At 37.8% G+C, this 27,506-nt stretch overlaps 1 protein-coding gene and 1 long non-coding RNA gene across 3 annotated transcripts in view; one reads left to right on the top strand and one right to left on the bottom strand.

Annotated features, from left to right (window-relative positions):
* Positions 1-27,506, bottom strand: part of LOC139708801 (DNA repair and recombination protein RAD54B-like) — a 291,148-nt gene that overhangs the window by 52,418 nt on the left and 211,224 nt on the right. The gene's annotated exons all lie outside the window — the stretch shown is intronic.
* On the top strand, positions 13,330-18,666 carry LOC139708782 (uncharacterized). 2 transcript variants are annotated; one of them, XR_011709387.1, is made up of 5 exons: positions 13,330-13,466; positions 16,263-16,533; positions 16,993-17,137; positions 17,850-17,944; positions 18,606-18,666. It is a non-coding gene; the product is annotated as an uncharacterized lncRNA (long non-coding RNA). The 2 variants fall into 2 exon arrangements; XR_011709386.1 differs by lacking the exon at positions 13,330-13,466 and having other exon boundaries at positions 16,002-16,533.

Below are 27,506 nucleotides of genomic sequence, written 5' to 3'. Positions count from 1 at the left end.
TTTAACCAAGGCAGTTTCTGTCGAATGATGATTTCGATATGCGGATTGAAAAATAGGAAACATGCCAGAACTTTCAAGGTAATCTTTGAGTTGTGATGACACAATCCTCTCCAAGACCTTACCCAAAAATGGAAGATTAGCGATGGGTCTATAATTGTTGAGTTCATTTGGGTCAAGTGAAGACTTCTTCAGGAGAGGGAGGAGTAGAGATGACTTAAATGGTTCTGGGACGAGACCAGTGGACAGAGAAAGGTTGAACAACTTGGTAATGACAGGAAGAATATCATCCAGCGTGTCCTTCAACAACCAGGTAGGTATTGGGTCCAGTTTACAGTACTTCGGTGGTAGTGATGCAATAAGTCCTAGATGTCAGAACAGGCAGGTGCATTATATACCCCTAAGCAACCCCTAGGGCTTTTAGAGGATACTTTTCGTTTGTTTTAAATACTCTGAATTAATTGCCGTTTGCCTGGTGTGAAATGTATCCCGGTTGCCTGGAGTTAAACATTACAAAATTCGAAATTGAAGCCATTTGTGAGAACACACACACACACACACACACACACACACACACACACACATGCCAGGATGCAATATCTACATAAGCAATGAAGCACTGCCAGTGATCAATCCACAAACCTTTGGCAATGATTAGCTCAGAGGATCAGATGACTCCCAGCGAACATTGCCCTGATTAGCTGCCCACATCAATCAAGCTCACATACTCCAGAAGTTTGTCTCCCTCTCTAGTTCTCTGCTGTACAATACACTGTCCTTTCCTCTTAGTGCACACCGCACACACATCCTCATCAGTGTCACTGAGAGTATTAGAAGAAAACTAGAAATGTCGCTATGGCGACTGGTATGCCTCTGCCATAATGCATGATTCTCCTAATAGGTCTACAGTACATGTGGACAACGTGTGATTACATTTTCACAAAATTGGCAAAATATTAAAATGACAAGTTTGTCGCAGATGTGTTGAATGTTCACCTTCCTTGACCTAGGTTTAATTGGATGAATAGGAGAGCATTTTGGGGTTTAAGGACTTTAACTTGACTTTGACCCATTCATAAGTTTATGCATTAAGTAATTTTTAAGGTAGGGAGAAAAAGTGCAATTTCTATATTGAATAGTAAATTGTTACCATTTTCATCTGGCCTTTGACCCTAAGATTCAAACAATAATCACTGTCAGGCAGAACATGCATAAATATGTAGTAAGTTTCAAGATAACTTGAGCCACTTCCGAGATATAGAGGAAAAAGCTAGTTCAGCACTTTCACTTGATCTTTGACCTTTTGACCTTCGAGGCAAAAGAAAAAGAAGAAACTTTCCAGAGAATCTCTATTAGGTTACATACATGTATACACCAAGTGTAAAAAAAAAATCCTGATGGCATTGCATAAATATGATGGAAATAGAATTTGGAAGTGTTACCTTTGACCTTTGACCCCTGACCTTTGACCCATGAACCCTAAATTCTCTAGATAATCACTGCCAGTCAGTACATATTGTATATATACTATGTTCCATTAAGATACCTTGAACAATTTCTAAGGTACGGAGAAAAAAGTGAAGTTTTGATATTTTTACTTGACCTTTTGACCTTTGACCTCATGACCCCAAACTTTCACCAGAGATTAATCTAGATTGGGTAATACATGTATAAACTAAGTTTCAAGAAAATATCTTCAGGCATTGCATAGATATGGTGGAAATAGTGACATTTTACATATCTGACCTTGACCTTTTGACCTTTGACCTTGAACATGTGCACCCAAAAGTTGATAGGCACAACTTCACCCCCTAATACACATACATGCCAAGTTTCATTAGGATACCTCTAAAGGTTTTTAAGTTACGCTGTCCACAAAATTCATTACGCACGGATGGACGGACGGACGGAAGGACAACCCGAAAACATAATGCCTCCAGCACCACTTCATGGCGGAGGCATAAAAACCCCTGACACTCTGTATACATTTATTACCTCTGCCAAGGGAGGAGGTTATGTTTTCGTTACCATTGGTTTGTGTGTGTGTTCGTTAGTTAGTTTTTCTGTGTGCAAAATAACTCAAAAAGTGTTAACGGATTGCAATGAAACTTTCAGGAAAGGTTGAGAATGAAATAAGTACCAAACGATTAACTTTTGTTAGTGATCCGAGAATTTTGGGGGAATTTATGAAGGATTTTTGATATTTTGGCAGGTAGGGTCAATGAACTTGGGAGTTCAGGCTGCGCTTATTTGAGGTTTGTATGCGCGCACTAATGTGCGTGCTCTAGTCTCTGCTAAGGTGCGGCGCGCCATGCAGCTGAGGGCTTATGACGTAACAATTAAAGGCTTCTATATTGGGAAATCGGGCAACTTTCAGCACACTATAAACACTTTCAGCATGCTATAAGTACGTAGGCCTATGGGTGGAAATCACTGATATCTCTATGGAAGAACAAGATCAGTGATGGAAATGAGCTGCATGCTTGGCGGAGGTCTGCGCTTCTCTAGTTACCAATGATATGATTCTCTTTCTGTTATTCATCTGTCTAGCACTTTTTCTCTCAATCTTTATCTATTCCATTCTCCCTATACATCTATCCATCTATCCATCCTTCCATTCACTCATCTCTCTACTCATTCATCATCCATCCATCTATCTCTATGAGTTATTCATCTATCTATCTGATCTATTCATCCATTTATTTCCCTGATATATTTATCCATCTATGTATCTGATATATTCATCTCTCTCTATCTATCTATCTCATAAGTTATCTATCCATCTATATGATATATCTATTCTATATATTTTTCCATCTATACATCCATATATCTGTCTATTTGTATGATTTCTTTCACTTACTGTTTCTATCTACCTATTTGATCTATCCATCCATCTAACTGTAAATGCAGAAATTTTTACCTATTCAGGGATGATATTGAGGTTGTTGAAAAAATCGGAAATCAAAATTTTCAGGTGATTTTGATACATGGAAAAAAAAGCAAAATATGTATAGATTTGAGAAAAAAAATCTGAACTCACATTTAAATCTATAGAATATCATGCCTGGAATTTCACACTACTGCTGGCTAGCACGAATTCTAAAACCCACCAAAATATCTTCACAATTTTCTCTGCACGTTGTGAATGGGTTGACAATTGTGCAGCACGAATTCAACAACCCCCGAAGATGTTTTTGAGCTGCTCAGCATGAAAAATTAATCATGCAATGATATTGACATTACAGTATATGATATATCCATCCATCTATCTATCCATCTTTCCATCCACTTATCTACCAATAATTCATTGTGTGCTCGCGAGAACGATGTGATTCAAGGAATCCATAGGTGTCCGGGAGAAAGACGTGAATGAATGCGAGGCGCGATTATACTTATGGGTCTCGCCAGTTTTCCCCGTTATTCTCCCGGGCATGAATTCCTTGAATCACCCATGTTCGCTTTGTTCTTCCAGGCACACAACAATTTGTTCCTTTCATTCTCCATGCAATACTTTGTCTATGGTGGTCAAAACTTACAGCATATAAAATCACCTTCTGAGTGCACCCATTATTGTCCCTGTGTAAGGATTCTGGCCAATGCACGATTCTTAGCCGTGTCCTGCTGTCATAAATCGTCATCAATCTTGTTAATGTTTCACTTCAGATGTTTTGTTTGTATGCCAGTCTCACAAGTATACCAGCAATATTCGATAATTCTGTCTGCATGCTGGATACCATCTGTTCAATTGTAAACAGTCCAATGTCTCATTCATACTGGTAAGTTTTGCTGGCCTGTCCACCCAAAAGTTCACGCTGTATTTTGTTATCTGCAATTGTGTGTTTTGATTGTTTTGTCTTTGTCCTTGTCTTGTCCTATTCTTATGTTTTATTTGCCTCGAACACATTGAGTGAAATCGAATGAATATTATTTTAGGTCAGCCGAAAATAAGAGTCACTTCCTTTCTGGCCGCTGCCTACCTTAGCATGCATGTAAAATTATGTATGTATGATTGTCATTTTACTTTGCTAATTTTATACCCAACCCACATATAGTCTTTTTTTTTACACTGTTTATCTGATATATTTGTAATTGTACTCTAATGTCGATGTATGAGTTTATTTTCGATTTGCTTTGGTGAAATAAAGAAACTTGAAACTTGAAAGTTCACGCCGTGCTTGAATAGCTCAGCTTTTCATTTTCATTTTCATTTTCAAGTTTTCCCAGCCCTTCCCTGTCCTTTTCTTAATCTTCAAATTTACCATTCTTCTACAAAAACAATCTCTCCTCTTCTTTCTTACACCTTCTCTCTCCTGTTGTTGTCTTGCTCCCTTTTTTTTTTCTGTTCCTATGTTTAACCAGTTAAGTAATCTTATTGTATTGAATGTTTTGGATATATTCTGAGGCTCCTATGCAAATCCCCCATGCAATTACTATCTGTTTCAACTGTGTTTGTATCATTTCATTTCACACAAGAGATGGAATCTCTGATGGATGGATTTAAAGGGATAGTAGAGTATTGGTGGAGATGAAAATTGGGCTTTAACTTTTTTTTGCGAGATACCAAGAAAACACTTATGAAATAATACAGAACATACCATTTTAAGAGGAATTCAAAGTTTATTTGATAAAAATCGGGTTTGGAATAGCTGAAACATCCAAAAACAAAGTAATACAAAATGATCGTAATAAAGTGTGGGTCCCACACTTTATTAGAATCGCTCTTTTTTGGATATCTCAGCCATTTCAAAGCCAATTTTCATCAAATAAACGTTGACTTCCTCATAGAATTACATGCTCTTTCATATTTCATAAGTGGTTTCTCATTATCTCACCAAAAAATGTTAGAAACCTGAAATTAGGTCTCAACCAAAACTATACAATCCCTTTAACTCTTCCTCCCTTTCCTCCTTTCGTTCCCTGCTCCCTCCCTCTCTGCTAGTACTTTATCGGGGCATTGCCTCAAATAATCATTGCCTTAATTAAGGTTTTGGCTGGTAGCACAAACCATTCTTTTATGGCAAATATGTTTAATGCATATCATACTTTTGGTTTCTCTAATTAAGGCAATGATTATTTGAGGCAATGCCCCGATAAAGTACTAGCAGAGAGGGAGGGAGCAGGGAACGAAAGGAGGAAAGGGAGGAAGAGTTAAAGGGATTGTATAGTTTTGGTTGAGACCTAATTTCAGGTTTCTAACATTTTTTGGTGAGATAATGAGAAACCACTTATGAAATATGAAAGAGCATGTAATTCTATGAGGAATTCAACGTTTATTTGATGAAAATTGGCTTTGAAATGGCTGAGATATCCAAAAAAGAGCGATTCTAATAAAGTTTCTCTCTCCCTCTCCCTCTTTGTCACCCCCCCCCCAATTCTCTTTTGAATTGAGTATTCCCCTTGTTATGAAATTTTAATGATGCTTGCTCACTGACTTGATGAACTATGTAAAGTACAATGCCCACTAACAGGATATACCTTCATGGCATTCAGATCCTTGTACAAATATCCTATTCATTGGAAAGGATTGCAAAGACAATGCTGATGATGATAACTTGTAAGGATTTTGAAGAAAGATAAACAGAAGATGATATAATCAAACATAACAACTTGTGTGACGTATAAATGGGCCAAACTGATGCCCTCATTAAAGGACAAGTTCACCTTCATAGACATGTGGGTTGAGTGAATGCAGCATTATTGTAGAACACATCAGTGGGAGTTTGAGCAAAATCGGACTATCCGTTAAAAAGTTATGAATTTTTGAAGTTTCTGCTCAGTCACAGCTGAATGAAAAGACTACTATAGCTTGTGATGTCACATGAGTACAACGATGTAAAGAAAGAATAAAGAAAATTCAACATATTTCTATTTTTCTCGCATAACAAAAGAACACTCAACTTCTCTCTTTCTGAAGGCAGGGGGAATAATATTACCCTTAACATACGTCAGTAGCAAGTCGAAGAAATGTGCACTTTATTCAAAAAGTAAAGTTTTGTGAAATTCTCTTTTTATTTTCCTTATATAGTTGTACGCATGTGACATCATACACTGTAGTAGTCTTCTCTTCCAGCAGTGACTGCGCAGATACTCGTATTCGTAACTTTTGAACGGATTGTCCAATTTCCCTCAAACTTTCACTGATGCGTTCTACTAATAATGCTGCATTTTCTACTAATAATGCTGCATTTTCTCAATCCTTAGGTATATGAAGGTGGACTTGTCCTTTAAATAAGTTGATTCCTTTGTTTAAACAAAAAAACATGCCTGCCTTTGTATAAAATGGCATTCAGTCCATGATTGCTGTGTGTGCGTACCTCTGCAAATCCAAACATAACATTGTACACCCCCTAAAATCTACCCATGGTATGTAAACACACGATACAATAGGCTCCCGAGTGCCAATAAAAACAATTTAAAGCAGGTTAAGGCTCATTACAAGGTATGAGCAAGTTGATTTGTTCCAAGTCAGAGTGAGAGGGAATATATTTATTCCAATTTTCCATCATCAGTCGACCGTTTCAGACTCTGATGGTGCAAAGTGGGGTGGAAATTTATCTGAATTGTTCATAATCCCAGAATGATGGATCATCCCCTCAAGTCCTATCAATGCTGATTTGTCATAATTTGAGTCAATTAAAGACCAGAGTAGTCCTCTTCATCTTGTGGAATTGTGTTCATCGATCAAAACCCATCACAGCAAGGAGAGGAAGAGACAGAGAGTGGGAGAGAAGAAAAGAAGAGAGGGAGGATGAATTGTGAGAATTGTGAGAATTGTGAGAAAAGTGAGAATGTTGTAACACTTAAAGGGATCGTACAGTTTTGGCTGAGACCTAATTTCAGGTTTCTAACATTTTTTGGTGAGATAATGAGAAGCCTCTTCTGAAATATGAAAGTGCATGTAATTCTATGAGGAATTCAATGTTTATTTGATGAAAATTGGTTTTGAAATGGTTGAGATATCAAAAAAAAGAGTGATTCTAATAAAGTGTGGGACCAACACTTAAACACGATCGCTTTGTTTTACCTTGTTTTTGGATGTTTCAGTCATTCCAAACCCAATTTTCATCAAATAAACTTTGAATTCCTCTTAACCCGTTCCATACTGAATTCTGAAATCCCCATAGACTTAATACACAGATCATTAGGTTCCCGTACGGAACGGGTTAAAATGGTATGCTCTGTACTATATCATAAGTGTTTTCCTGGTATCTCGCAAAAAGTTAAAAGCCCAATTCTCATCTCCACCAATACTGTACCATCCCTTTAAGCATGTACTGCAAAATGAGGAATTATCAATGTTTGCATTCATTTTAATTTTGGGAATTTTTGCAAAAGCCATGATTTGCAAACATCAAATGTATTGCAAAAAGTTCTTGTCTACACCATATGCACTAAATGCGAGTGGCAGTTCACATGAAAAAGGCCATTGGCTTCAATTCACAAAAATTTTATGCTCTGAATATATCTTGCTTAACAGCATATACTTATCTAATGCGTTATTCAATATCTTACAAAACATTGCTCTAGATACAGAGATATATGAAAACAAAGAATGGGTAAAATAGGTAGGGTACCTACAGGTTCATGAGGAGACAGAAAGAGCAAAAGGGGGGGGGGTAGAAGGAAGAGAGAGAAAGAGAAAGACAGAGAGAGAGAGAGAGCAAGAGACAGGGAGGGAGAGAGAGAGGCAGACAGACAGACAGAGAATCATTAAGAGACGATCTGTCAATCATAAGAACTGCAATCAAAATTTGATTAACTGTTCTATCAGTCATGCATTCTGAATAGCAGCCCTTCAATTTACAGGCCATTAGCTCTTCACTGGTGTCAGAGGCCTTGACATAATTGTAGAATTCTCTCATAGATCACTGACACAATGAATTTATTATTGCATTCTGAGAAATATTTGTGGCATAGCTTGTCTATTTGAGCGTTGCAGGCTATTTTCACATTAGCTTCATATGCAGCGCAAATCAAGCTGGGAATGTGCCACTATCATTGTTGACTTCAATAGAATGTAAATGACTGAAAGCGAAATAATGAAAGAAAAAGTGAAGTTGTGGGGAGTCACTAGAAACTAATATCATATTACTTTCGTAATCACAAAAGTAAACCTAACATGACACAGCAGCTCAGGTGGCACTGAAACCTGACCTTAAGATATATAGAAATGTTGACCATTTCCTGACCCTTATTTTTCATAACCCTATACACCACTGTCGACATTCATTGCATAGTTTTGTCATCTCACCTAATTTCTAGACATCTTTCTGATTTATTGACCGATTCTGTGAGGCGGTTTGTGTATTGCCGGCATGGCTGCGGTGTCCCTGCCGACCCCCCCTCCCTCTCCCCCACCCCTCTCACGTGCACGGAATAAAAAACTGATGCATGGTTGTTTTAGCCAATAGGCGTCTCGTACTGAGTGCACGAACGCTTGCTTAATGCGCGAACCTTTGTTACAAGTGCGTGTACTCCTGCTACTAAGTGCGCGATAAACATGTTGCCCGGGGGTGGGGGAGAGGAGGGGGGGTCGGCTGGGACACCGCAATTTGAGCTAATGGCTGCGCCCAGTGCCACAAATTGTCTGCTGCCCTCAACAAACCCAAATCGGTCAATACACATGTGATTCACAATTTAATCATTTAGAATGAACAGCAAACAAGTCCTCTGGCAACAATGTTTTCCTACCAATGTTTTACTGGGACCTTGACTTGCTCTTTGCAAATTATTAAAAGCCTCATCACAATCAAAATGTGCTATTTTTTTTCCTCCAACATGGGACAACAGTAATACACATCTCTCCATTCTGCATTATTCAGTAAAGAGCTACAAAGTAAATGTGATGTTTATAAGTAGAAACTACAATATCTGTGTTTTTTATATTTTAGTAGAATAATTTGTAAAGCAGGTTCTTTGGAATAAAATAGAATAAAAACTCAGAGAGATTGTAAGACCTTACATGGTGGATAAAGTGATGTATAGTGATACATTGCTTTCATCAATGAGAAAAAATAATCAAGTAACTACCAGTCAATGAAAAACAAACCATCAAATCTGCTGTAAATAACTTGTGAACATAATGTACGTGCTCCCATCTAACATTTATGGTGACATCAATAACACTCTTATCATCACTCGCATCACCATCTCTCGTAAACTGTTTACATGCAAAATTCTCATGAGTGAAAAACACTTAAATGCATCCCTGGGTCATCTCATTACCGTTGCCATGGCAACAACATCATTTTGCGCATCAACACCTCTCCTCCTAATCATGAAATGGAGCAGCCAGCATGTCCTCTATCCTCAGGCACATGATGCCTCATAAAGCACCCTCTTCTGAACAGTCGGAAGTGCACTAGACCTGTGCTTTGCCGTTGTAGATTGGGATGAATCATAAATGCTGGCCTGATAACTTGATACCACCCCATGGTGGAGATGGGGATGATGACACCAAAGGTGATGGATGGAGTAGGTTGCATGTTTATTGGCTCTGGGAATGCTGCTGGGGGGCATGGACAACACTTAGATAGTTTAATAAACCACATAAGATGTTGGTCACAATGTCCTTTCCAGGAAGTCTATGGTCTAGAGACATATGGCAGAGGTATCGCTACTCTGTGCTACCATTGGAGTCTGTTTGCTATATACTGTATGTCTACTGAAAATCCAATATCAAAGATTTAAAATCTATCACTGAAAGAATCTTTGCTAAATGTACTTTCATTTGCAATTTACTTTCCATGAGCCTGAAGCTTCATCTATGGATCATGGCATCTAAGTTGTGACAACAATGTTCAATATTTGCTTCATGTACAGTGATCAAATGGAAAAGAAAATATAGAATCACTTTTAGTATTTTCTGTACTTTGTTTTCAGAACTTTTCAAACAGTTTCTCATTGCAGCTGCTAGAACATATAATTTTTGAAACACCCAAAAGTCGGGGTTATATTTGTTCCTGAAAAATGAGGTAAGAAGTTAGGTACACCTCATAAATGAAAACAAACTAAAAGGAATTAATGTAGATAGCAGCAGACTCAAATTTGTTCCTTGTGCACACATATCACACCAAATCTACAGGTAAACATGCATGTATGTAACAGTTTTTGCCAAAAGCACGCAGCACTGAGGAGCAGATACACTGTATGGCCACTGCCACTTGAGGGGGTGAGGTAGGTTAGAGCAATTTTATGGATTGGTACTCAAGGTCACAGCAGATCTGAACAGTGGCAGAGTGTATCCTACACCGAAATCATTATACTGTTAAGAAATAGTAGTTCAGAATGTCTAATATTCACACACTTGTTATAGCACAAGCTGCAGTAAAAAAGTTTATTTCTTTGAAATTCCCTGTTTCTGAGTACACTCATTTAATTTGTCTTTCAGTTTTATTGATTGTGCTGTGATATATAACAACAACAACAACAAAAATCTGATAAGCTTCTCATTACAGCATCTCAACTGAGGTAGTCTTTCTATCTCTGAATTAGAAATCATACACATTTTCCAGATTTCCTCTATGTAAAAACTAGAATCAACTACCAAACAGAGAATCTTTTTCAAAAACAATTCCTTGCACGGCTCATGACTGAGTACCATCTGACTAGGGAGTGTCAGACTTATAGAGAAATTCATGGTACTGTACAAAGGTGGTTGGCAACGAGACAATGCAAGCAAGTCCTACATTACATCTAAAAAGTCCAAAATTTGTTATAGTAATTCGAAAACTTTTACAATGGAAACCTATTGTCACATCAAAGGTATGGAAGATATCTAGCATTTCGCTCTCACATTTCTGACTAAATTGAAAGAATGAGATATTAACCAAGACCAAAATTGCAGTCAGTGTTTTTTCTTGTGTTTGTACACGATAAATTCAACAGTTGTTTTTTTTTTTCATCATTTTGTCTGACCCTATAAAGGCATAGTGTGGTAATAATACTATTGCAACAGAAATAGTGACAGGACTATTCAACAAGAATTTGTATGACAATACTGGAAACAAGTTACTTATGATAAATCAAACTACTTTAGATGTACCTTTTCAGGAAGCTATTTCAAAGAGTCTCACAAATTTGGGAAAATGCATATTGAAGAGTGTGTGGACAAACAGTGAAAATATCTGACTTTTTCATGGTACATTACCCTTACGCTGACAAAGTGCTAGACACAGGTCATATATCCCACTCCCCATACTCCCTGTGTTTGAAACTAGGCACATGTTCAGCTTTTAGTAGATATGGTCCACTTAATAGCACTTACATGGTTAGTATGGGCCATGTGATCTTTGTAAATAGTTTGGAGTTTAAAATGAAAATAGCCACATAAACAAACATTGACAATTAGAATGACTCACCGCATACAACTTTCACGGACAGAAAAATAGATTACCATCAGGAAATCTAATCAAACACAACTGGGAATATTTACTTCTCCTGGAACGTAATAGCGTATGAAATAAACATACACTCAGGATACTGCCTTCTGTAACCATTTCCTGTATATGACCCTCACTGCATATATTGTATTGCCGAATTTTTGGTATGTCATCAAATTTTTCTATACAAGTTGAAAGGCTTAGGTGAAAGGTTGCAGTTTCTGTTTTATTTTGTTTTATGCTTTGGTTTTGGCATGACATGACAGAAATAAACTAGGGATTACTGTTATCTATCAAGAGCTGTGAATTACATTTCCTGTGTATTGTTCTAAATGAGCTCACATATGTTGACTAGAGTATTTTCTTCTTTTTTTTCACTTTACAACGTAAACATGACTTGGCAAATTAATGCTCTCAACAAATCCAATGATTTCTGCAAACTATCATACATTCAAAGTTCACAGGCAACATCTGACAAAATGTCCCCTGTGTCTCATTGTTTATCTTTTGGTTTCAGTGGAAATTCTACATAAATGTTTGTTAGAACTGCATTGGTTTCTGTGGCTTCTGAGCCATTGTTGTTCCAGCATGACTGCACTTTTCCACACGTGCTACCAAAAGATACCATCAAGAGTCCTGCCATCAATCCTGCAATATGATCAGCTAGAGATGATAGGTGTGCCGGTAGCTATACCCTATAAAGATGACCGGCCTCCTGGTATCATGGCATAGCTCCTTGAAGGCCAGTATCACACTCTCCAAGATGTAACATTTAAAGGAAACCCAAAGCCCAAAGACCAATGTGGATTTAGTGAAAGCAGCAACATTAGTAGAGCAAATCAGTGAAGGTTTGAGGAAAATGAACAATTGATGCAAAAGTTATTAATTTTTTAAGTTTTGGTATTGCAATGACTGGATAAGGAGACTACTTAGTACTAGAGTTCATGTCATGTGTGGACAACAATATAAAGAAAATATAAAGAGAATTCCACAAAAATTCATTTTTCATGAAAATTACACATTCCATCAACTTGATACTGACACACATGTATGTTAAGGGTAGTAATTAATCCCCCTGCTTTCTAAAATCGGTTAGTCAAGTGCTCTTTCATTACGCTAGAAAAGTGAAAGCATGTTGAATTTTCTTTGTATTTTCCTTATATTGTTGTCCACACACACACATATATATATATATATATATATATATATATATATATATATATATATATATATATATAGGATGTCAAAAACTCAAGTAGTCTCCTTATCCAGTCATTACAACACCAAAATATTAATTTCAAAAATTTATAACTTTTGCATCAATTGTCAGATTTTCCTCAAACTTTCACTGATGTGCTCTAGTAAATGTTGCTGCTTTCACTCAATCCACACACACAACCTAAATGGGTCAATTCCTGGCCTGACTAGCATTAAACTAGTCGAGCACGGTTAGTAAAAATTGCTATACGAACATGATGATAGTAAAATGCGGCAATGCAGCTAGTAATGCTCTGCTGGATTAAATCAGGCCATGGTTTACTAACCCAAAGCTAGTCAATCAAGTCTGACTAGCATAAAATTGTATGCTGTACTAGTTTGCAGTGTATACGCCAAGAATTAGTCAAGGTGGAGGAACTAGTGTAAAGCTAGTCGAAGTGGAGAAACTATCATAAACTCGTTGATCTTACGAAAACAGCGCATGTTAGTAAAACTGAAGGAACTACCGTGAACTAGTAAGTCAAGCTGGCAGAACTAGGGTGAATTCCAGTGAATACATATTTGAATGCATTTGGTTAGGCCAATAGAAATTGAGAATTCCCCTGTCATGTGTTTACTTTAAGCCAATCACCAGCCGCAATTTCCCCTGGTTTGGGCGCGGGAAGGTTTACCTGAGCGACGCGTCTGTCGCCTGTGCGTGGACGTACTGTGTGCATGTGTAGACGATGTGCTGTGCGTGTACTGTATTATATGCATAGGATTTACGTGCTTGTGCAATCGTGAGAATCAGAGCCTGGATGTAATGGACGTGAGAAAATTTCTGTCTTCAAATGGAGTGGGGCGGAGATATTATTCACATTTTTGAAGGTAAGCAAACCATAGATCGATCTAATTATAACTTGTTGAGTTTTTCCAGTATTATGGGCTACTACCTCTCCGTAAACGACCATCTAAGTTACCTTACGAATAACCCCGGGCCAGGGACGCTCCTTGTAACGTTAGTGTACACAGTTCAATAGCTATGGGGCTGGTCGCAGTTACCTTACCATAAACACCTAACAGCTAGAATCCGAGGCCGAAACTCAACCCCTGTTAGGTGTTGGAATCTAATACTACAGTAATGCTTTGAGTCTTTGTGCATGTTGGGATGGGGCTCGGCCTATTCGCGGACTATAAAGTCTTTAACTTTTTAACGTTAGAAACGCATTTTTCAAACAAAATAGAGTCTAGACCAGGTTATGATTTCCAAAATTAACAAAAATGAGTGACGAATGTAACCGTCATTGACATTGTACATCTGACATTGTACCGGTAACTGTGTGAGGGGGCTACTTGTACTTTTGTAGGCACCTATAACACTACGTTAGAGCGAAGTTGAAAAAATGCCTCTCATGATACATCGATCATCAGGAGCTATCTTCTAATAGAGTTCTAAAAGTTCACGTTAACATTATGCGTTTCAGAAAATATTGGGATACACTAAACTCTGAGTCTAAATTCTCCAGAACGTTAGTCGTAGGCCTAACGTTAACTACTAACAGTGTAATGTTAGATCTTAGAGAAACTAATAGAACTAGACACGGTCTAGTCTACATGTAACTTAAGTTGGGGTTCTACCGAGGTAGGGCTTACTCTAAGTCTAACTGTAAAAGTCTAACCGTTGGCGTTAGTCTAAACAAGTCTCACAACCGTTGACGTTAATTGTAGGCCCTACTCATTTATTCTATTCCAACTAGAACAGCATTAACGCGAAATAGGCCTACTATTACTAACGGGTTAGGCCCAACTAGTATTAGTAGGTACCGGTAGTCTAGAACTCCGGTTAGGTCCCCACTCACCCTTCACCGCTATAGCTGGGGACTTCTTTCAACCTCCATAGACTTTGCACATTAGTGGAGACACACACGCAGAATGAGAGGGGACCGATATCACGATTTAGCCCTAGAACGTAGTAGAAGCAGAACCTAGACCACTGTTAAACATCTAGGGCCTACATTGAACGGTTTTCCAGGATAAGCTATATCCTAGGGCCTAGGTCCGGTTCTCATTGCGGTATTATAGACCTAACGTTAGGCCTACAGTGCAGTGGTATGAACTCTACATGGACTACAAGCATAGCATCATGCACACAGAGATGATCACTGTAAAGTATGTAGAGGGAGACGTCTGGTCGAGTTTAGACCACGGTTAGAGATCGACGTATATAAAGCTGTGCTATAATTAACCCTATTTTAACTGGGGGGGGGGGGGTCAAATTGACCCCCTTCTCGACATTTCACACCACGATTCCGCAACGCGCAAAGATTTTGCCGCGTCATTTCATGACTTTTTTTCATTGAAGTCTCCCGCATATTTTGAGACCAAATTTGCGATGTCCGGGTATAAATACACCGTTTTGAAGTTACGCAATGTTTTGCATACTAATATGCATGTCAACCTGAAAACAGCTCAAATTCATGATTTCTGTGCAAATCCTATGCAAATTGTGGTTTGTTTGTTGTTTTTTTTTGTTTAATTGATATAAATTAGATTATTTCAACTTTTAACCATTGAAATTAATCAATTCTAATGTAGATAAGCTTGAAAAAGTGCCTGCAACAAATTTTGGGAAAAAAACAAACAAACAATGGAAAACAAAAGATCGAAAAAACAGTAAAATACATGAAAAATTAACAAAACAATAAAAAAACAAAAGAAACTGATTTTGACTGCGCTATTTTTTAAAAAGAAAATTGTTTGATGTGTCTTGAGGAACTCTGACACAAAAATTTAGCAATCCTTCAGTCTTTTTGTTGGAGTTATATGTAAAAATATAATTTCATGCATAAATTTGCATAATTTTATTCAAAAATATAAAATCAACATTTTTTCTATTGTATGACTGTGTAATCTTGTAGTTGACATCCGGCTCTATTTTCAGGCAAAATTTTGCGGCGATCGCGCGATCGGCGGCCGAGATCTGAAGGGGGGTCATTAAATGTCAAATTGACTCCCCCCCCCCCCCCGTAAAAACTTGGTCTCCAATAGCCCAGTTGAAATAGGGTTAATGCAATAGACTAGAAGCGTCTAGAAACTCTACATTGCTATTGAGTCGACAGCCGAATCACTGACACTGTGTTGCCAGAAGGTGATCTCGATTGATACGGTAATAAAAAAAAAAATGGTGAAATTTGGTGATTTATATAATTGTGATGACCTATGTAGTAAAAAGGACTTTTATTTGCCACCACATTCGAGCATCCACACAGCTGGGAGAATACCATAGTGCTATTGCCCTCCCACGTCATGTGTGGCAATCATCTACGTAAGAAATACGATGCATGCACTGTTAAGTGTTAGTCCACTGTGACATCACACTTCTAGCTGAAGATCAACGTGCTCACGCATCATGGAGATCGATCCCCCTTTTAGCAGACGACAACGGGTACTATATTTGAACATTGTTTTTTATGAAAGTTACAGGTGACCTTAGGCATTGAAATTTGGCAGAGATCATCTTTGGGTCTTTCTAAATATGCTGATCGATGTAGCTAAAAAGTAATTTCTAGCTTTTCTATTGATGCACACTTAGTATTTGTGTGGACAAAACGGAACTGCATATTGTCTTGTGGAGATGAGTTCTAAATCCATTTCTGAACATTGTGTTTTCATGCTTTCCTCCAGATAAAAAGACGTAACATGACAGTTCTTCGGGAGTGATGGTGATTTAAAGGAACTCGGTATAGGGGTCATCATTTGGAGAACGAAGACAGATTGATAGCTGTACAGTCTCTGTCACACCACGAGGGTGCAGATCACCAGATTGAAGAAGTACATGTAACAGATGTGGCCAACGACTAGCCATTGAATGCAGGGTTGACGAATGCTGGAAACACCGGGCCAACATCAGCGAAGGAGCCTCTGAGATATGGACTTCCATTGCACTAACCCTGCTGTAAGCTATTCTGTTGTTTTCCACGATGATTAATGAAGGGAGACTAGTTTGAGATTGATTCACATTTATTTTACATTCTAGAGTCTCAGTAATTACATAAGAGGCTACATTAAGAGACTGAAAGCTTTGTTGGTTTTGTTTTGTTTGAAGAAATGATTTTCAAGTATTAATTATTCTTCATGGAGCAGTTTTGGAGCTGTCCTTCTCTCTGAAAATGAAAGCCTTGAGAGGTTAGTACTCGTATTTAAGAAAAATGTGTACTTGCTGTATCGACAGAAGTGAAAATCATGTTATGGTCAGTCTTGAGTTGTGTAAGTAGAGCTGAACGTTGCTTATGGCAAATATGTATATTAAATGATTTTGCACTTCAAGTTTATAATGTAAACTGGAGGGACCTATTATCCTCGTGCCATAATTTGTATGATTTGTAAAACCTTTAAATTTTACTTATTTGCCCAGGAATTCAACACACACATCACTCCAAGGGGGAGGAGATACTTCAATAGCTGATGGAAGGAGTTCTGACTGCTCCAAGGAGACACCTGCTTATCCAGATCATCGTAGCATATTTCTTGTTGATAATGGAAGCAGAAAACTGTACAGCGTAAGTTCAATTGTTTGAATACTGGTCTGGAAAACCAGTTTCCCATTGTCATGTCTTGTACTATACATTTCCATGCAATATAGCACCATCTAATTTGCCTGTTCACTTTTGTTTTTGTCTTCTCAAATATAGAGAATAACAGTCTAAAATGTGCCCCCCCCCCCCAAAAAAAAAAAAAAAAAAAAAAAAAAATGAAGGGACCGGTAAGTATAACGTTGTAAATTCAGTGATGGTTATAGATTTAAAAATAAAGACTGATATACTTGTATGAAACATGTAAACAGAGTGTACCTACAAGACTCCACGCTGACTTATTTTCTTGGTAGCCCCATTGGGCCACATGTAAATGATAACAGTCCTAATACTTATGATATAATTATAATAATGATGAATAAAAAAAAATGGAAATTGATTTGCCATAAAGTTCGATGGATAATCACATCTTGTATTTTTCTACTAACTGTGCACATCCACACTTAACCCATCTGCATGAAATTTTCATTTGTATTAACTGATATTTGGTGTAAGAAGCACATGAATAAATGTACTTGAAACAGCGGTACTGAATAGCAATAGAAATTAATGCCAAGAAAAAAAAACATGAAAATAGTTCAGCCCCTTAAAAGATTGAAATGAGGGTCAATTTTTTAATGTTATATATTTGCTTCGTAGAATATGATTAACATTCTTCTTGCTTCCTTTTTAAATTCAGATACCCAAGTAGTGAGCAAAAGACGCGTTGAAGCCAAGGCAGTTGCGATGCAGTACCCCACTTTGTGAGACACCACACAAGGTGCACAAGGATATGTAAGTTTATACTCATAAGTTTATGTGATCTACAACTTTTTAGCCCTCTTTAGCAGAAAGCTTAAGTGACATACATGGTATCTTATTCATCTAGCTTGCAAAAACTTGAACATTTTCAACTTTTCTCCAGAGATAGTGGACAGAATTCAACCATACTAGGAGTTGATCATCCTTGTTTAGTTAGGGGGCAAGGACCCAAAGTTGTTCAGGATATGGTCATGAGCCCCCCCCCCCCCCCCCCCCAAAAAAAAAAAAAAAAGAATAATAATAATAAAAAATGGTCCTTACAGGGAAATTAATTGCATCTATGTCTTAATTAAATCATTGGGCAAATATACAGGCAATGTGGGGGCTTTTGATAATCTTTGATGTACATGTTCATAGATGTCTAATAAATTTTGTGTGCAGATTGGTCTGATTCCATGACTTATAGGTTGGATGTACGTAAACTCCAACGTAACGTAATGTAACGTAAGCTCCCACATGCCAGTTGCGCCGTTCATTTATTATAAACCTATTCTCGTTTTCTTCCATAAGAATGCCACTACATGTATTTCTACTGCTATCAGATCTTCATCAGTTATAGTCAACTCTGTGCCAAAGTGAAATTTGTTGAGACTCGAGAAAAAGCTTTGACCTACAATGCATTCTTATATTTCAGGAGTACCTGTATGACAAGGATCTCGGGATTCATTGAGTATCGTTTGGAGACCTTGAGGAGCTACAGTATGACACCACTCATCAACTCAGGCAGAGAGAGAGTAGTTGCAGCTCCACCAAGCCCTGACTGAACACAATTCCAACGTTAGATTAGAAGCCCAACGAGAAGAGACAGCTACCATCGGTGTATAGGCCTACGTACATATCCTTGCTTTTTCCTCTTTTGAGATACATTAAATGCTCCTCTGAAGTTGGAACTTACATTCTTGTTGAAGAGTCAGCCTCATCAGGCTCATCTGTAGTTGAACATGAAGCTGTTACCAGGACGTACTGCAGCACTTCAACACTAAAAGTAGAACAGGGCTCGTTGATGAAAAGAGTTTGTTTTGAAACTTCAAGCTGCCCTAAAAACAACCTTATTATAGGGAAGATTTTATTTTCCCAAACAACTGGCAGTATTCACCAAATATTGTGATGACACAAAACGATCCAAATTCTGTATGTTCATCCATGCTTCCTTCCATGTGTCCATCTGTTACAGTTTCAGTAACTTTTTTGAACTTCAATCGTAACCAAACTTGGATAATAGGTGCACTATGGTAACTTTCCCCTTATGACACACTTTGAAGTCACATGACAGGGTCAAAGCCTCAAAAGTCAAAAAACAAGGTCATTTGAGGTATAATTGTTAGTTTATTTTGGTTAACTGATTCAAATTTTGTCAATTAGTGCTAGTTGATATTTAATTTGAATATTAGATGATCAAATATCAGTAACACAATAAGCTGCCTTTAGTCAGAAACTGGCTTTCTGGTGAAAAAAAAAAAAAAATTGATCTATTTTTAGGACAGAGACTGGTCGATCCATGTACTGTTTTCAAAATGTGGTCTTAACAACTGCTAGTGAAGTGGGTAATGTTCATTGTGTCTATTTTAAACTCAACTGAGCCAAAGGCTTGAGTGAGCTATTGCGATCGATCGCTTTTTGTTCGTCATGCGTCGTGCATAGACTTTTACATTTTCATCTTCTTCTCAAGAACTGGTGGGCGGATATCAACCAAACTTGGTGGGGATCATTCTTAGGGGGTAGGGACCAAAAGTTGTTCATGTGGAGCATGTGGCCCAGGGGGACAGCCCCAAGGGGAAAAAGGGGGTAATCTTTAAAAATCTTCTTCTCCAGACCCCAAAACAATGCAGTTAATATGTTGTTTGTAGATCTATACATTTACCTATAAAGAATATAGTTTGTTCATGGAAAGACCCAAGTTTCGGTGGTGGGGGCCAAGGGGAAAAAAACACATGTCCATCTTCTTCAAACCGGAGTCCAGATTTCAGTCAAACTTGGTTGGGATCATCCTTAGTGGGTAGGGTCCCAAGGTTGTTCATGTTGAGCATGTGGTCGGGGGGGGGGGGGGGGGGGGGGGGGGGGGCAAGGGAAGATGGGAGAAACTTTTGTGCTCCATATCCAAAAGCATTATAGGCAAGATATGGTGTATGTGGATATCTTTATAGGTGAAGAATATACGTTCATGACAATGCCTCAATACCTATGATAACCTCCTTGGAGCTCGGGGGGGGGGGGGGGGGGGGGGGCAGAGGATAAGGCCCCCAAGAGAGGAAAAAAAAATCTTGCTCTCCAGACCCGAAAGCATTACAGTCAAGATACGTTTTAAGTAGATACCTTAAAGATAAAGAATATTCATGAAATGTTGTTCATGACAATACCTCGGAAAACCCCTTTGGACAGACTGTTTTGTGTACTAACATCGGTCTTGTACTAGTCTGATTTCATACCTTGATACCACCTTCAGAAATGCATCCTTTCTGTACAAAATGGCATGATATAAAAAGAAAGTCAAAATCTGAAATTTTTAGAGAATTTGTTCCATTTGTTGTATTTTTAGATCAGATTAATACATTACATGTACCTACATTTGTATTGGATGTTACATCACTGCAAGCCTCATTACATCTTGTTCTTATGGACAGTAATGTGTTTTTGTGTGAAAGTTTATGAAATATACTCTGTAATAACGAAATTGTATAGGAACCACACACATTATCTCAATGAGTTATTACTATATGCCTATGTTATAATCATTTGTAAGAAAGCAACAAGAGTCAGATTTCTCTAATTAAATTCCAAAATACATGTACTGTACATTTAGTACACAATCCTTGGGAATGAATTTCTGCTTTAGTTTCAGACTTTCCACCCTTTTGGGTTGCAAGTTCACAACACATGGCCATTTACGGGTTCAATTTTATATAAATGTTGTATATAAGGAGATATGCAGTTGTAGAGCTCGACTCTTGATTTATTTCATGCTTTCCATTGTGCATTGAGTGTTTTTATGTAACCCTGTATATTCATATGTTTATTCAATGCTGCAATTCAATTTCTTTTCAATTATGTAAGATTCATTTGTGATATTCATGATGCCTACATTAAATTGCTGCATTCGTTGGATGAATAAAATTTGAGATTTTTAACCTGATATTATTGCTTTTGTTTTAATGTATTTTCGTCGCAGTTACATTATCTGCATACATGTAATTTCATTTCAGATTCATCTCCGAGACCTTAACTAGCTTTCGCTTGTCACGCATGCTGCACTAGGTTTGGTGAAAGCTAGTCAAAAGGGCCAGACCAGCAATAAGCTAGTCTAGCTGTTTGTACTAGCTCTATGTTAGTGTAACTTGACACCATCTACACTAGTTTAAAGCTAGTCGTTTTCTAGTCAAGCAGCAATGACTAGCCTTACTCAGCATAGTCCAGCATCCATTACAAGTCTCATGCTAGTCCAGCAGTCATGACTAGCATGGAAATCCAAAGCTAGTAACTTAGTTCAGCAGACATGACTAGCTTTGTGCTAGTCCAGCACTCTTTGACTATCTTTTGCCTAACTAGTCCAGCAATCACTACTAACATGATGAGTAGTTTTATGCTCATTACTAGCTTGATTTCCCTAGTCCAGCAGTGTTAACTAACATCATGACTAGCATTATGCAAGTCCAGAAGTTATTACTTGCCTTGGCTTACCAAGTCCAGTAGTCATTACTAACTTCACGGTAGTCCAATAAGCAAGTCAAGCTAGCATTACTAGAATAACACTAGTCCAGGGTGACACCATCTGGACTAGCTTCTTATTAGTCCTGCCTACCAATTTAGGTTGTGTGTGCACATTTCTCTTTGGGTTTGAGTTTCTTCTAAAGGCATGACATTGAAAGCTTCGGTGCTGCTATATGGCTGATAAAGGAGACTGTGCAACAGTCTGTGATTTCAGCATGAATCCTGAGTGGGTTTTGTAGTTGTTCTTCATTCATGCACAGCAATGACAGTTGAGCCAGGAATTTGAAAGGCAGTCACAAAACTTCTTGTTCAAACAGTGGTGGGTTTGATTGTTTGCTGGCGACCACAAAAGTTTAGTAACAATGATTGGTTTTGGACTGATACAAATAGGAATCTACACAACTCTGGCATTTTCATAGCTATTTGACTAAGTGGCAATTACTTGACTTTCCTCACTTATTTTGATACCTTGGAGTAGCCTAATTCCGCATGAATTTTAGTGAGATTCAATAAAATTAATGATAGTTTTATGATCCAGAGTATCTTGTATATACACCAATAAACCAGCTACCATTCTGCATAAAACCAATGATATAATGACATCGCAATACTCTAAGGCCAGATTAAACAATGACATCGTAATACTCTAAGGACAGATTAAACAATGACATCGTAATACTCTATAGGACAGATTAAACAATGACATCGTAATACTCTAAGGACAGATTAAACAATCAACAAAAACTTAAGTTTTAACTTAAGAACAGTGATTCCTAATCGTCAAGAGTTACCTTCCAGCTAGGGACTCCTGACGTGCCTTTCAATTAGTTTCCGCTTTTACACTGCAAGATTTTCTCGCATGCAAAACTCATGTATTTCGTGTTGAGCATGAAAAAAGTTGACAGACACAGAACGAACAGTGTCTCCCGCTGCCAACTGCGAACACCATTCACTTCCACAGCTGTGAACTTTACATGGTCTCTCAATTAAGCACAGCAAGAATGTGTGCATATGCATGTACACGTTTTCAAAGATTAAGCAGTGTTATTGTTAGAAGTTGTAAATACAGTCTCCTCAAATATTGTTCATGCATATTTCTAATGGTCATTTAGAATTGAGCAAAGCTAGAATAGAAAACACCTCAGACCACCACAAGTGACCAAATGCGCCGGGAGGAATGCAACTGGGAGAAAGGTGACCATAGCTTATTTTCAGATACATAAAATATACTTGATTTGCCCTGTAACAAGTCCCTTAGCAGAGTCACAAACAGGTTCTTTTGTCAATCTGAAAAGGATTCAAGTTAACATGGAAACTTCACGTGTAATTCCCAAGCTCGTTCACAAATGAACTCTTTTACCAATCTGAAAGAGCTCGATCCGTACAAAATAGTGCACCACAAAGCCCCACGAGGAGAGACTCTCGTAAAGGATCTTTGCAGGAATCCACTCAAGCAGAAGATAATCTGGTTAGCGCAACTTTGCATTTTGCACCACCGTCACTGGCCACAGGGCTTCACAGGAACTGCTGCGATGAGCTACTGCCCACTGTACGACCAGCAGTTCTTTATTTCTAGTACTACTTACAAGTACTAGTAGCTCATTTTACACCAAAGTGGCTAGCATTGTGATATGGTACAGTCTCTCTCTCTCAATCTCTGCCAGCTACACAAATGTACTACATCTAAACTTATCTTTTACTGTGCCAAGAACTCTATTGGATGTACTTTTCTGCTTGGAGGGAACAGACACTTGGAATTTTACTCACAGTCTCTCATAGCTCCTGTTTGTAAGTACAAACTTTCTTTCTCAATAGTTGTTTTTTTTTCTCTCTCTCTCTTTAATTAACGTGCTGCCAAAGTGCACATTGCAGTGGAATGCTGGTTTTGGTTTAATCGTGTGAAATAAAGTTGAGTTGATGTTAGAATTAGAAGCAACTTGCAAAAGTCCATTCTGAGTTATACTAGACTACCTAATGTAAACTTTTCTTCATCATGAACTCATTGATTCATTCATATAGTAACTAGTTTGCTGTTTCTTTTATTCCTACATGCACTCAGTATAACATACTGCCTATTTCTTCTTTTTGCCAATTTCTACATATTTCATATGGCCATTTATCATATCAATCTGCACTCTCGTGTGTACAGTGTATATGCATTCTTGCATTTCTACATCTATTCATCTTCTTGTATATTGAAACGTTCTTGAAATTTCTTACTCACTTGTCCCAACATAATTCAATACAATAGGCTGACCATCCATTTCAGATTGAGATTCAGATTCCATTTTACTGTCCATATAGGATTTTTTTTTTTCAGTTGGCATTTGTACAAAAACGGATATCTACATACATACATACATACATACATTCATACATACACACACACAAACACATTTATACATACACACACACATAAATACATTTATACATACACACACACATATACATAGTTATATACATAAATAGAGTTTTCATATACATTACACAATCATTTACTCACAGTACAGTGAGCATTTTAGTTGCAAGTGGTATGTGATCCTGCCCAGTATGTTGTTGACCATTTCATTTCTTCTATTCACTATTTGAGCATATGTGCAACATAACAAACACATGCAAACACACATAGTTTCATTTTTATGTATGGAGACAATCAAATTTTCTTTTAACTGACCATCTAATTATCACCAAACTGTTGCAAGTTTTTGCAAACACAATGTTTGTATATCCTTTCAGCAAAACAAAACAAAATAGTTGAGCAGATTGCTCTTGATAGAAACTGTATAGCATAGAGTGTGATACAATGAAGAGCTGGCAGACTGTCAAAATAACTCCAGTGGCACTTTCCCCTGATCCATATGGAATCAGTGTAGCCTATCCATTCCATTCCAACTGTACCTTAGTAATTCAATGAAATCAAAGGTGGGTTGCATTATTCACCATGAGGTAGTGAAGTATACAAACCTCCACCTCCCCCCTTTTTGTGTGTGTGTATGAAGCTGTGAGTAAGGGGGGGGGGGGGCGTTGGTGGTGGGCCATGGCACATGTCAATTGTATGTACTTAAAGGGATAGTACAGTTTTGGTCGAGATGAGAATTAGGCTTTTATAATTTTGCAAGACACCAAGAAAACACTTATGATATTGTACAGAGCCTACCATTTTAAGAGGAATTCAAAGTTTATTTGATGAAAATCAGGTTTGGAATAACTGAAACATCCAAAAACAAAGTAAAACATAGCGATCGTTACAAAGTGTGGGTCCCACACTTTACTAGAATCGGTTTTTTTTTTGGATATCTCAGCCATTTCAAAACCAATTTTTATCAAATAAACATTGAATTCCTCATAAAATTCCATGCTCTTTCATATTTCATATGAGATTTCTCATTATCTCATCTAAAAATGTTAGAAACCTGAAATTAAGTCTCAACCAGAACTGTACGATCCCTGTATCCCTGTAAAGAAGAGAGAGAGGATGAATTGTGAAAATTGTGAGAATTGTGAGAAAAGTGAGAATGTTGTAACACTTAAAGGGATTGTATAGTTTTGGCTGAGACCTAATTTCTGGTTTCTAACATTTTTTGGTGAGATAATGAGAAACCTCTTACAAAATATGAAAGAGCATGTAATACCATGAGGAATTTAATGTTTATTTGATGAAAATTGGTTTTGAAATGGCTGAGATATCCAAAACAGAGTGATCCTAATAAGTGTGAGACCCACATTTTATTACAATCGCTTTGTTTCACTTTGTTTTTGGATGTTTCAGTCATTCCAAATCCGATTTTCATCAAATAAACTTTGAAGTCCTCTTAAAATGGTAAGCTCTGTACTATTTCATAAGTGTTTTCTTGGTATCTCGCAAAGAGTTGAAAGCCCAATTCTCATCTCCGCCAATACTGTACCATCCCTTTAACATCAAACACTTTTGATAGTTCAGCTATATAGAATGACAAAAGTAGAGCACAATGCACACACACACACACACACACAACAAAAATAAGAGTGCAATAATACATACTGCATATTTGTCACAATAAAACAATGATTACGATAACATCAAGAAAATTTCCAAATATTTTTACTGTTTAACACAACTAAGAGTAAACATGGTGTAAACCAACCTACTCAATCCTGCTTCATTTCATATGATTAGATTATGATTCAAATGATAAGATAAATAATTAGAGGTAGCTGGAAGTTGGCAAGACAGTTATGTCTCAGAAAGAGAAAGAGAAACAGAGACAGAGAGAAAAAGAGAGAGATATAAGATGCTTTTATACGCCATATATTTCGCGAGTCAAAATTTTCGCTAATCGGGAATTCCCAATGATTTCACGAGTGGTTAAATTCGCGATTGTAGTGCCCTGTACTGAACGGAGAAATGTACACGGGAATTCCCAATGATTTCACGAGTGGTTAAATTCGCGATCGTAGTGTCCTGTACTGAACGGAGAAATGTACACAGTAATGCACATTCACATCGGGATCAGAGTCAATATTTTCGCGTGTCTTTAATTTTGCAAATAGCACCCAACTCGTGAAATTCGCAAAAATAAAAACCTCATGAAATATTTGGCGTATACAGTACTCTGCATTCACACCTTTGCGTGTCGCCTGGATAGCTGAGACTTCCTACCACAGACAGGAACAGATGAATTAATAATGCACATAGCAGATTCATCAGAACGAAAATGACGTCCTGTTATATCATGTTTCAGTTATAACCAACATTAGACAGGGGGAAGAAAAACAGAAATTATGATGGGAAAGGGAGCTTCGGTCTCAGAGATGATGATGCTATTGGGGGAATATTTCAAAGTGGACATAGATTCAGGCCTGTCTGCCAGTAGCCAGGACTAATCAATGGTAAAAGAAAGAGAAAGGACATACTGAAAGAGAACTGATTGAAAAAAGTGACGGACTACGGAAACTTACTTTAATAGGAGAGTTACCATTACTTTTAATCACATTCTTCACTTCCCTAGTCCTTGACAAGGCAGACAGGGTTTGTTGTTGTTATTGCTGTTGCTGTGAATGATGGCCAATTCATGCCCACCCCATCCCCCCCCCCCCCCCAGCTCATTTCCCACTAGCAAGACATAACTCCTTATAGATTTCCCTAGGGGAAACTTTATCCTAGCTTGCAATGACTGCCGAGACTCTTTGAGCACTGGATTGTCTGTAATCATTATACTCCCATGTTGTCACTTTTATGTCAACATGCACTTTTAACCCATTGAGGACGGACTGATTATGCTACAACACGCATTTCCCATAGACACCTGCCCGAGTATACTCGGGACTCGTCCTCAACGGGTTAAGAGAAGACTGGCAAATAGGCACATTTACCATGCTATGGCTACTTCACCCTGGAAGGTGGGCTCCCTGCTTCACCTCAAGCTCCCATACAGTTCTCATAAAACATAGATCAGATATACATATGATTTTGAATCACAATGCAACTGCTGACTGTTGTTGTTGTTTTTTTCAGTCATTGTTCACATGAAAGTTCCTAATCATGATTATTTGCACGGCATTTAATTGCAAAGTAGATATTCTACTCTGTGGGGGATTTATAGTTCCAATAATTTATGAGTGAGGTGTGTCTGAATGCAATTTGGGAGAAAAAAGACAACACCAACAACAATTCTTTCTGTGCCATGATTTCAACCGCCTCATGCAAACACCCAATGTGTGCTTGAATTTGCTGTTTGTTCCATTGGTTTCTTATGACATAGCTACAAATTCATTGGAGGTCTATGTGCTGCTTCCACATGAATGATTCTCGGGCTTTGACTTCGTAATCCTGTTTTGTGCCAGTGACCAA

The sequence above is a fragment of the Diadema antillarum genome, unplaced genomic scaffold (genome assembly GCF_040938485.1).
Source record: "Diadema antillarum isolate AM-2024a unplaced genomic scaffold, OU_Dant_1.0 seq00001373_RagTag, whole genome shotgun sequence".
Lineage (NCBI taxonomy): Eukaryota > Metazoa > Echinodermata > Echinoidea > Diadematoida > Diadematidae > Diadema > Diadema antillarum.
This window is presented reverse-complemented; position numbering and strand designations above follow the sequence as displayed.